The sequence below is a fragment of the Medicago sativa genome, chromosome 3 (genome assembly GCF_051527215.1).
Source record: "Medicago sativa cultivar Bolivia chromosome 3, Bolivia_mono, whole genome shotgun sequence".
Taxonomy (NCBI): domain Eukaryota; kingdom Viridiplantae; phylum Streptophyta; class Magnoliopsida; order Fabales; family Fabaceae; genus Medicago; species Medicago sativa.
In genome coordinates, this window is record NC_140751.1 from 102,175,368 (window position 1) to 102,188,087 (window position 12,720).

At 28.3% G+C, this 12,720-nt stretch overlaps 1 long non-coding RNA gene across 1 annotated transcript; it reads right to left on the minus strand.

The window, feature by feature from the left end:
• Window positions 1-8,874: 8,874 nt before the first annotated feature.
• LOC146943084 (uncharacterized) lies at window positions 8,875-9,598 on the minus strand. The gene is made up of 3 exons (XR_015033577.1): window positions 9,531-9,598; window positions 9,103-9,224; window positions 8,875-9,011 (listed from the first exon to the last, which is right to left on the minus strand). It is a non-coding gene; the product is annotated as an uncharacterized LOC146943084 (long non-coding RNA).
• Window positions 9,599-12,720: the final 3,122 nt, after the last annotated feature.

The following is a 12,720-nucleotide window of genomic DNA, read 5'->3' on the forward strand; positions in this document are numbered from 1 at the left end:
AAGGGTAGTCCTGGATCACTCAGAATAAGATTCATCCTGGGAATGAATACCCTGGTACCTGCCCTTTTTCATGTAATTACGGTAGCAACTATCGCGCTCTTCCCTAGATGTGTAACTGTCAGCCTCGTACCATTACACAGTCCATTGGCCTGATCGATGTTTCTCATCAGCATAACTGGACATCCCACCTTTAGTATCAACCGGTGATTTGGAATTCCAGAGCTCTTAATACCATTAAGAAATTCCGTTGTGAACCACTCGCTTTGGACATCAGAATTTTCACCCGATCGACAAACAGAATTAGAGCTTAAATACTCTTTCTCTTCACCTGGAATCAGCGACATCATATATTCGTTAACATGCTCAACTGAATCAAGAGTTGGTGCGAGTATTCCCCTTTATTGGAAAAATAGTTGGTCATCAACGGACTTGTTGTGTCCGATATCAACAAATCTTCAGGAATTTCTACCTTCATTTCACCATTCTCATCTGAAGCGTCGTTGCCGTCTCCAATTGAGAGTATCCACTTGCCAAAATTAACAATTTCTTCCTGCTCAGTAGGTACCAAAGATGCACCCAATCTCATATTAACAGTAAGCCTCAACACATTGCAATAAGCCCATAACTTTGACGAATTGACTGAGGCATCAACAATATCTGGCCTCGTTCCTCCTCGAACAACAGGCAATATCTGCCTGAAATCACCACCTAAAACTACTGTCATTCCACCAAAAGGTTTAAGTGCGTTTAGGGGATCATTCTTGGACATGATATCAAGCAATGATCGGTCAACTGCTTCAAAACACCATCGGTGCATCATTGGAGCCTCATCCCAAATTATCAACTTTGCAACACGCACCAGTTCTGCCCTAGGACTATCCTTTTCCATCGTAAGTGATGATGCCTCATTAATCTCAATAGGGATTGTCAGCGTCGAGTGTGCGGTTCTTCCACCTGGTAATAGAAGAGCCGTTATACCGCTGGATGCATCATTCAATACAACTAACCCCTTCAATCTAACAGCAGCCGACAATGCTTTTCATATAAAGGTTTTTCCAGTACCACCGTAACCATATAAGAAAAAGAAACCATCGGCGTCAGAACCAACGAACTCCATGATCTTGTCATGCATACATCTTTGTTCATCAATCAGCATCAGTAACATATCAGCGTGTGTCTTTTCCAGTTCATCTTTGTTGTAATTTAGCTCATCAACGATAAGCTTGTTTGTGAAAGTTGGCATGTCTGCTGCGTTTGGCCCAGGCATAGATTTGAAGTCAGTAAGAGACTGTCCGTTTTCCTGAAGCAGCATTTCAATTTCAATCAAACAAAGGTTCTTCAAGTCATCATCACGGATACGCAGATCTACATATTAAATGTAAAGTCACTAAATTAATATTAACACCTTTGCATGCATATGTGTGCATGTTGAAGAGAAAGAAAAAATATTAGCTTTATATAAGAATCCTTTATATTTAAACATATCAGCCTAAAAAATGTAGAAAATGTTGAATGGTATCGTAGAGTTAGTAACTCTTAGTTTTTTCTTTACTATAGCCTAAAAAAAGTATCTCTTAACTACTTAAACTACTCTAATCAGCCTTTACTATATCCTAAAAAACACACCCCTCGAGATCAACCTTGGCATCAAGGTTGGAATGTGCAAAATTTCTTAATGTGTAATATTCTTCAAATGTATCACCCTTATCCCTATTTTTTATTAGTGAAGTACTGTTTTGATTCTCACTTTAATTTGAACTCTTTGGTTCCACCAAGATTCTTTACTCCTAGCTAGGTCCAAAACCTATTAATTCTTCTAGTGTCTCTTTTGCTACTTTTTTAATTTCATATGTCATCTTGTTCCATGTATCATTTTCGCTTCTATGTAGCTTCACACAACCTACCTTCAAAATCTTTTGTAGGAAAGCACTTTGGTTTTGATCTTTTAAATGTCACCACTTGATCCTTGTATCCCAATCATGGCCTCTCATCTCCGCTCTTAACTTAACCCTTACATTCATAACCAATACTATATGTTGGATAGTCACACTCTCTCCATGTAAAACTTTAAATTCAAACAAATATTTCTGCCATAATTCCTAATAAGAAATAAATTTATTTGAGAAAATGAAATCTCACTCTTGTATGTAATAAATTTCCTTTTTATTTTCCTAGAGTAAGAATAAAAGACAACAAAAAATCTAGGATAGATTTACCCTATGCATTTATGACCCCGAGGCTATACCATCATTCACGCCTTTAAAACTTATCAAACACTCCTTACATGCCCATTTAGATCCCCTCCTAGAAAATCATTTTCTCCTTGTGGTATATCTAGGGGTGTTCAAATCCAAACCAATCTAAAATAAAACCGCAAACAGATCCAAAAAAACTGAAAATCACAAAAAACCGAATATTTTTGGATGTATTTGGATGTTGTTTTGAAAAAATCGCTATGATCTAATCGGATTTCGAATCACCTTTTCAAAACCGAACCAAACCGCAAAAGTAGATTTTAATACATATTTATTAGTTTATTAGTATTATATACTGCATTAATTTAATTTATATTACTACTACTTCATCTATTTTAAATATAATCAATCATTTTCATTGTATAATGTTAACTTTTTAAATACATTTGTGTTATATTTTGTATCAAACCTATTATTTTAATGTGTATGTGTAATATTAATATTAATAAAAAAAATACATGTTGCACTTTGGATGTCCAAAAACCGATCCAAATTAAACCGCATATATTTGGATCGGATCGGATCGGATGCACATGTTTTTTATTTTGGATCGGTTGACTTTTTCCCTCAAAACCTATCCAAACTGGACCGCGAACACCCCTAAACCCATTAATTTCTACACAATCATATGCACTGAGGCTCAAAAACCTTTCAAATCCTTCCAAAATTTAACTTTAGAATATTCTTCCAAACCTATCTAAGGTGAGTAAATACTCATAACATTAAAGATGTCTTATTTCCTTTAAAAAAAATAAAGATGTCTTATTAAACTAAAAATTTGTGGGATACAATCAAATCTCACATCCTCTTTACATCCACAATATCCTTTTGCAATTCCTTATCCACAATAATGTTCACACCATTTCTCGATCTAACTTTTACAGTTTATCAATGCTTAAATCTTGAACTATCTAATTCTTTCGCATTTTCACCTACCCACATAGTTTTTTGTTGGCACATCAAATTAATCTTCATTTTAGTCATAGCGTCAACTATTTCCATATATGTTCAAGTAAAGGTACCTTTATTCCATGTTCTAAAATGGATCATACTCTTATTAACTAACTTCTTTACCCACACTCGTTCACAAAGATGTGGAGACCTTTGCTTATTTTTTACTGCATTCACGCAGCGATGTATCCATCCTTGCTCATTTAACATTGTATTTGAGCTATACAACGCGTTTTTTCTACGCATTGACCCAGTGTTCACACTATTATATACTCGGTCCATGTCATAGAGATTCAAAGTGTTTTAATTAAATTCAAGTGTTCAAATTTTAATTAGTAGAATCTAGTCCAAGTCTTCAAATTTTTATAATAAAGAATGTCCTTTAATTATATATATATTTTTAAGATTTTTTTTTTTAAAGTTACGTGTAATTATTTATTGATCAAACCTAATGAAACTTGATTGCATCGGGTAATAGATTACAATGAAAACCGACTCATCCCGTGAACACCTGTAGGCGTGGATGCTGAATCATGTTTTCTTAATTTCTTTTTAAATAGGTATCATCATCCATAATTAACTTTTTTTTATACCCATGATGATCATAAACTTATGTTTGCTTAATTTTTTTTTATTGAATGATTTTTCTTACAAACGACGAAGGAATTAAATGATTGTATTTTCTATGTTAGTGGTCATTTACTATTGATTGATTTTATTTCCCTCATCGATGAAACTCTCTTCAGTTCATTAAAAAACAATGAGATGTTGAAAGTGATCATCCCACTTTTACTTAAAAAAGATTATTTTTTAGGACAAAAAATAGGTATATTGTTATTTTATTTTTCAGGAGAAGGAGATGGTTTGCATGGTATAATATGAGTTAGACTACTTGTTGTACTCTCTTTTATTATGTATTATTTTCCTTATTAAAACTCAAACATTTAAATATCCAATTGTCATTCTTTATCTTTTGATAAAATATCTTTTTTAATTATGATTTAATGCACATTAGGATTATAGAAATCAATATTTTTTTAATGATTTCTATAATAAAAAAATCTATAATAAAAACAATAAAAATCGAAATTCCTGTAAATAAAAAACTATAATAATCATTTATAAGTATAGTAGAAATTTCCACAACTAATTAGTTATCTTATTTTTAACTTTCATTTAAAATTGAAGGTTGACCATAATTTTTTTCCGTTGAATTTTAAATTAGCAACCACATAATATCAAATAAGTTATTTGTCCCAAAATTTGTATTTCATACTTTGATTGATTCCGAGAACTTGCTTGGTTTGATTTTTTTTAATGATTGTTCAATGATCTATTGTTTACCAAGAATAGTAGAAACATGAATTGAAGAACAGGATGAGGGTCAAGATTAAATAGAAATAAGAAAATGAGACATACATATTCATTTTTTTTTTTTGGAAAATGCTTGATATCGCGACACATATTCCACGAAATGTTCACGACTGGCAATAGAGGCAAGTTTTTTCTTTAAATGCAGCGTTTTGGTTTAGTGTGTCAAAGCGGTTTATTACTCCACGACTTTTACAATATATGTACCCATCATGTAATTTTTTTAGGAGCTCCAATTATAAGATATGGGTATATCCAATTATTCAATGTAATGTTATGATATTTTATAAGAATCCTAAAGAATATCTTTTATTATTTTTTTACAAATAAATATATTTTAAGATATTTTAGGAGCTTATTTAAAAATGTGACATCATATAATGATTTGATAGCATGCATGTGTAAAACTTTTTTGAGGTAAATATGTTTTTAGTCTCTACAAAATTTTAGCGGTAATTTTAGACCTTTATAATATTGTAGTTTGTAAAAATAATCCTTATTTTGAAAACTTTTTACAAAAAATGGACACTTGTAGTCCTCCAAAATTGTCCCTATAAAATTCAAACAGAGACTAAAAATGAATAAATTTTTTGTAAATATTAAACTTGAAAGTTTGTAATTTTATAGGGACTAAAAAACATATTTAACCCAAAAAATTATATCGTAGATGTATACAAATTAAATCCAAAATAAAAAAATAACTTAAACAGCTGAATGTTAGTTTGCACAAAAAAATTGAAAGCCATCACATGATTTTTTTAGGGGTAGGCTAGTACATGTTAAAAGTAATACGCTCGTGATATCTTTGCGAAATTATTTTTGCTGGATATAGCACGGCTGTTTTTTTTAAGAAGACATACATATTCATTATTGAGTGATTTAAAATATTCCTTGAATTTGTTTTTTGTGATTGTCTTGATTGAAGCATTTCAAATTTTCTACAATTTGATTACCTTTAATGCAATTAATTTTTAATTCATGAGTTTTATTTTTTAAAATAAAATAGGATTTATGATGGTTTAAAAGTTATTCATTGGTGATTGACTATGGAAAACAGAAAACTTGCTATATATTCTTAAATGACTTAAAGAATACCTTGAATTTTTAAGATATCCTTGATTGCAGCATGTCAAAGTTTCAAGAATTCATTAATACTTCAACCGTTTCAAAATACATTTCACAATTTTACAATATACATTATTCACATAACTTACTTTGACCACATTTTTTAACTAATATATAAATACAAATGTTAGCATGTAAGATGTTGTTTGATTTGTCTCAATGAATATTTTCAAATAGGATTATCAAAGTATGTGTTTATTTTTGAAAAAAGAAATAGGATTTTTTTATGCTTATTTAAAGATTATTGACCGTAAAAAAGGATAAATATTAGAATTAATGCATATATATCTTGCACATTAATACATATACAATTCTACAAATGTACTTGTTGGATCCAATTAAGCACCCAAATTTGAGAGCTCCGTTGTTGACCGTCCTAGTCTATATTTTGACATCACAATGTTAGGTTTGTTTGAAGTCTAATTCGAAATATTTTTGAGGCAAAATATCATAAGATCCAAATATAAAATCAAACACGGTTAACTTTGACTTGGATGAATCTTTTGAAGAAAAAAAATCCAATCAAATTTAATGCAATATAATTTGGATCAATATTTACATATCCAAAATAAATTTTAGAAAACTCTTTTAATGTTAATAATATAAAGGAACAATAGATTAATAGGTTTGATACAAAAATAGATTAAACTAATAAGTAGTATTAAAAAAAATTGGAAACCCTTTTCATTTCATTTTATCAGAAGTTGATAAAATTTGACACACACACACTCATAAGAGTAAGATGAAGTATCATAAAAAAATTAAAATTAAAATTAGCAAATAATAGATTAATGTAATAAATTTGTAAAAGTTTAGTCTAGTGGTAGAAAGACACATCAAAGACATATCACCAAATTAAATCAACTTGTGATAAAATGAAATTTACCGATTTTCCAAAAAAGGTTAATAGAATTATTTTAAAAATGTCTTTAGGTTTAAATTTTTTTAAAAAAGATCAAAGTATTTTTATTCATAAATATTTCATTTTTTTACAAAAAAAGTTAGTTAACAAATTAATCAATTTATTCATAAAAAATCAAATACATTATACATAACAATTATTATTAAAATTTGTCATTAAGGATAATCTTCTCATTAAAGCTAATTATTATTTGAAATCTTATAATAAAATGACTTATTTGAAGACATCATTATTCATTAAGGATAATATTCTCATAAAAATTAATGTTTGTTCAAAATATTACAATTCAATGACTTGTTTAGGAATTTTGTATCGCATTAATATTTTTTTTGGTTACAGAGGAAAATATCGCATTAATATATTTTATTAAATAATTTTATTTTTATTACTTTATTACTTGTATTTATTTGATTGGTTGTATATAACTTTTTTTTAAAGAAATATTGGTTGTTTATAACTATTAATTATTATGTGAGAGTTCACCTCAGAATTTCTTACGTGAAAAGTGTTACCGAGGGTGAGAAGTTGTTAAAATAGTTTTTAAGAAAAAAGGCATGTTAATGGTGTTGATAAAAACTCGTGAAAAAAAATCTAAATTCATACACATGGATTAATATATTTGTTTTTTTTGTTACAGGATTAATATATTTGTATTATTCATGTACGTGTGATATACAATAAATTAATAATTACAAATCATGAAGAAAAAGGGGCACTCACGACACGCATCACTAAATTTTCCAATATAATAAATACAATCTTCAGTTTCTCTGTCATTCTTGTATTTGAAAAAAAAAAAAATTAAAGAAATAGTGCACTATTTCTTATACACTATATTCAAACGCCTCATTATCAATGTCTTTTGCAATGCTCCATCATATGACTCTTCTTCCTCATAAACGACTTCTTGTGCGTCACAATTTCTAATCACTTTGTCTCCCTGTCTAAACTAAAAAACAATAAAAGATATAAAAATAAAAGCTTTATATAATCAAAATTTATAATAGCTACAAAACAGGAGTTGTGGTGTGAAGAATGTGTTGGCCAAAGGGTCTAATTTATGTAAAACAACAACATGTAACTTAACCAATCAAATTTGAACTCATATCTTACCTATTAAGCAAAATATAATTTTTTTTAATGATTGCATTTGAAAAAAACTAAATAGGAAATTTCACGGCATTAAATAAAATCATGTTTTAGCTATTAAGATATGAGTATTAGTTTAGTGAAATTTCTCTGTTATGATATGAGTATTAGTTTAATGAAATTTCACGGCATTAAATAATATGCATTCACATTTAGATCAAATAAAATCATGTTTCCTTCACACAGAAAAAATATTATTCACATTTTTATTTCACAAAAATATAATCTTAACTTATTAAAAAGATTATCAAATTTATAATTTATCACAAAGAATATAATCTTAAAAACTAATAGTTATAAAACAAATATTATTCACATTTTTATTTCATTAAACTATTTTTTTTTTGTTGAAGAAATTTCATTAAACTGTTCAATTTTTATTTTAGTACAGAAAAAGAAAAACGGAAGTACATTGAATATGCATTAATAAAATTATAACTTTTAATCAAATTGAATCAAAGAAAATAACACGGAAATCTCACTTTTAAGTACAATGAATATGCATGTTTAATGGTCTTTGTGATTTTAGAGGGAAGGTTCCGATTTTTTTTTTTTGGTTTAAGGCTTATTTTATTTTTTTTAGGGAAGGTTCAACGTTTATTTTAGCAAAACCATTAAATAGAATCAACTGAAATCATATTTTTAATATTCCTTAATGATACGTTTTTAATTCAAATTAAATACCTCCAATTCCAATTTTTTTTATGTCCTAAAATAAAGTATCCCTTATTAGTTAAAAAAAGTGTTAGGAACCGAAATAAGTTAGATAAGTGAATGTTGTAGTGTTTGCAGAAATACATGAAATGCTTCGCAGCATCCAACCACACTGAATACATGACAGGCCTATCACAATTGACATGGAATTTGATCTTGAAAAATGAAAAAGTGATAATCATACGCAACATTCCAATACCACATTTTACGACATTTCCATGACATTTCTATTTTCCAGTGTATGAGGCGCTCAAAACTCAGCGTGGGTGTGATTTCAACAAAATCAGTTCAACGAAATAAAAGTTTGATAAATTACAAAGAGTTCTCACTCGCTGTACAATTTTTTTTGTTAGCATAACTGAATCCATATTTGTTTAAACGTATACGCCTTAACATCACAACGTCATTTAGCGAATACAAAAAACCATAACCTCGTTCAATTACCTCTTCTTTAATAGAAGAGCAGCACTGAAAGTTGGATTGAACAACACCTTTGTTGCATTGATGGTATTTCGTATCGTCGCCTGACCTCGATAATTGAGAAAAAAATAGCTCGTTAGATGTTTACAAAGCCAACAACAAAGAAATGGTGACATGCACACAAAGTAATTATACCCTGAAAGATCTTGATCTTGGTTAAGAGGACAGCAACAACAACATTATCGGTTTCACCAGATGCAAGAAAAGCTTTCAACTCATCAACATAAGGACCAAAGAGGGTGAACTTGAAACGAAACCTAATACAACAATTTTTTAAAAAATAAAATAAAATATAACGTGAGTTACACAAATATACGTGAAAAACTTTTTAAACACATTTTAAATAGTAGGGTTTTGCTAACCAATGCCCTTAGGGCAATGGTTAAGGAATCAAAAAAGGAAATAATTGTGAAATTTCATGTAGAAAAAGTTGCTTTTTACTATTTCAATAAGTTGAATGCACAATTTCCAAGATAAAGTTACTACTTTAAGTTTCTTATCAAGTGCCCTTAGGGCACTTGTTAGCATTTCCCTAAATAGTAAAATATAAAAGGATGGTGTACCCATCGTAATCCAACTCAATAGGAATCATCTTCGATTGAGATCCATATTGCGAGTATATGACTTCTCAACACCGACAGCTTTCAGCATACCCATAACATCTGAAAAGAATATCAACCAAGATTAAAAAAAATGATTCCTTTACATAAAAGACCAGATTTGCTTTAATTGATAATACTATTTTTGGTCAGCTTACCTATCAAGTAATCAGTATCATATTCAGATTGAAAGATTTCGCGAGGATCACCGATCACGTAGATGTCAGACAAACTTATCATCACATTGTTTTATTTTTGTACCCACATTAGAAGCAACACTAAAATTTCCAATAGAGAATACACGGTCCTCCTTCAGCTCCTTCTCATACTTGTATATGAGAGTACGTCTAACAGACGCATTGATTCGGTCACCCAATAAAATAAAAAACTTTAAATTAGATAACAAAACATTTTATAATATAAATAAGTTATATGATTAATTTAGAGAACAATACAATTACGAATATTGACCTAATACAATTAGGGATAAAATAAAAGAAGAACGAAAAATAAAAACAGCCGGACAAAAAAATATAAACAATCAATTGTATATAAACAAATAAAATTTCAAGGACCCAAACAAAAATTTATTGATACAATTTCTAAAATTATTGATATAGTCGATCTTTGATATATATAAAAAAAAAAAAACTGAACCGATCGTATTTTTGTTTGGATTAGTATAGGACGGTGAAAAATTTCAGTATAGGACGGTGAACGTATATAGTACAGGACGAAAAAATAGATATTTATGTTGCTTCTAACGTGGGATCAAAAAAAATATAAATTTTCATCCTGTGAATAAGTTTTCAATTGCTCCTAAATTATAGTATAGGATCGTATTTTTTCATCCTGTGAATAAAAAAAAAGAATCAATTTAACAAAAAATTATTGTTTTGACAATAATCGCATACTCTAAAAAAAATCACAATAATCGCTCTTTGCTTTATAAAAAACTGAAGTCCTTGATACAGTTACACACGACCTTAACAAAAAAATTATTGTTTTGACAAAAAAAACAACAAAAAATTATTGATAAAAAAAAGAAAGATAAAAACTAAAAACAAATGGAATCAAACTACCTTATTGTCCATTAGAACCATTTCCAAGGAGTAAGGAAGTTTATCCTTTTTCATATCCCTCACAAACCAAAGGCTAACGACTCGAACCATGATATTTCAGTTTTCTTTGGAAGGGGATATATCAGAAATCAAGTCGATCTTTGGTGCCATTTCAGCTGAACAGAGAGATACGAAGATTACGTAATGAAAAAGAAAGGAATATGAAAGACAACTGCAAAGCAGGAGTTGTGGTGTGAAGAATGTGTTGGCCAAAGGGTCTAATTTATAATAGCTTTTAGAGGATAATTACGTAAAACAACAACATGTAACTTAACCAATCAAATTTGAGCTCATATATTAGCTATTAAGCAAAATATAATATTTTTTTTTATTAAATGATTGCATTTGAAAAAAACTAATAATATATTTTTTTTATTAAATGATTGCATTTGAAAAAAACTAAATAGACTAAAATAAAGTATCCAATTTTTTATTACTGTTTCATAAACATAAAATATGATATATTAACGTTCAAATAAATCAAATTAAATAATATTTTGTTTTTATTAAGTATTTCCCTTGCATATTGATTTTTTTTTCAAAGAATCCTTGCATATTAGTTGCGAAGGGTGATCAAACGGTTCAGAAAAATAAATTGGTAGTGATCGAACATTACTTTTGTAATCGACATTTTGCGTTGAAATAGTAACCAAGATTTGACATTAAAGTTGCTTCATGGCAAATAATTCTGTAACCGAAAATTCTTCCAAACTAATAATGTAGATAGTAAACATATGGTATAAACAAATAGTAACCAAAATTTTCCTTTCAAAAAAATAGTAACCAAAATTTACCATTAAAGTTTTTGTGTTGAAATAGTAACAAAGATCTGACATTAAAGTTGCTTCATGGCAAATAATTCTGTAACCGAAATTTCTTCCAAACTAATAATGTAGATAGTAAACATATATGGTATAAACAAATAGTAACCGAAATTTAGCATTAAAGTTTAAATTAGTCAAACAAATTGTAACCAAAAAAATATCTTCAAAAATAATAGTAGAAGCATTTGACATAAATGGTATAAAAAGTAACATAGCAAATTTTTTTTTGTAACGTAAAATTTCTTCTAAACTTTAATGTTAAAAAAAAAATTAATGGTTTTTTTTTACCAATTCATCCTGTGAAATATATCTATAAATTAATCGTTTTTTTAACCATTAATAAAATCGTATTTTTTTGAAAAACAATTATATTTTTTTAACCATTAATAAAATCTATATAATATGCGATGCGATGTCATTTTTCTAGACCAATTATATTATATCATATTATATCAAATGGGACCGTTAGAATACCATTAATATTATGGAACAACATTAATATGGAATTTCATTAATAACATCCATATATCATATTATACCATTAATAAAATCTTGCTCTGTCCTAAAATAAAGTATCCGATTTTTTTTCTTTCATAAAAGTATCCGATTTTTAGCTATTAAACAATTCCGATTTTTTTTTTGGTTTAAGGCTCACTTTATTTTTTTTAGGGAAGGTTCAACGTTTATTTTAGCAAGACCATTAAATAGAATCAACTGAAATTATATTTTCGATATTTTTTAATGATACATTTTTAATTCCAATTACATACCTCCAATCCAATTATTTTCAGGTCTTAAAATAAAGTATATATATTTTTTTCCTTCCTATAGTAAATATTGAATAATTCAACGGAATTCATAAAAAAAAAATGGTGGATCACGGTCACTATACTTGGCACGGGGATTATTATGATTTAACAATTATATTATGAGAAAAACAATTAAATTAGAATTCATTAATAAAATCGTATTTTTTTTAAAAACAATTATATTTTTTTAACCATTAATAAAATCTATATAATATGCGATGCGATGTCATTTTTTTAGACCAATTATATTATATCAAATGGGACCGTGAGACTACCATTAATATTATGGAACAACATTAATATGGAATTTCATTAATAACATCCATATATCATATTATACCATTAATAAAACCTTGCTAGCAAATGCTTGAGAATAGAATAAGAATAGAGCGCCACATGT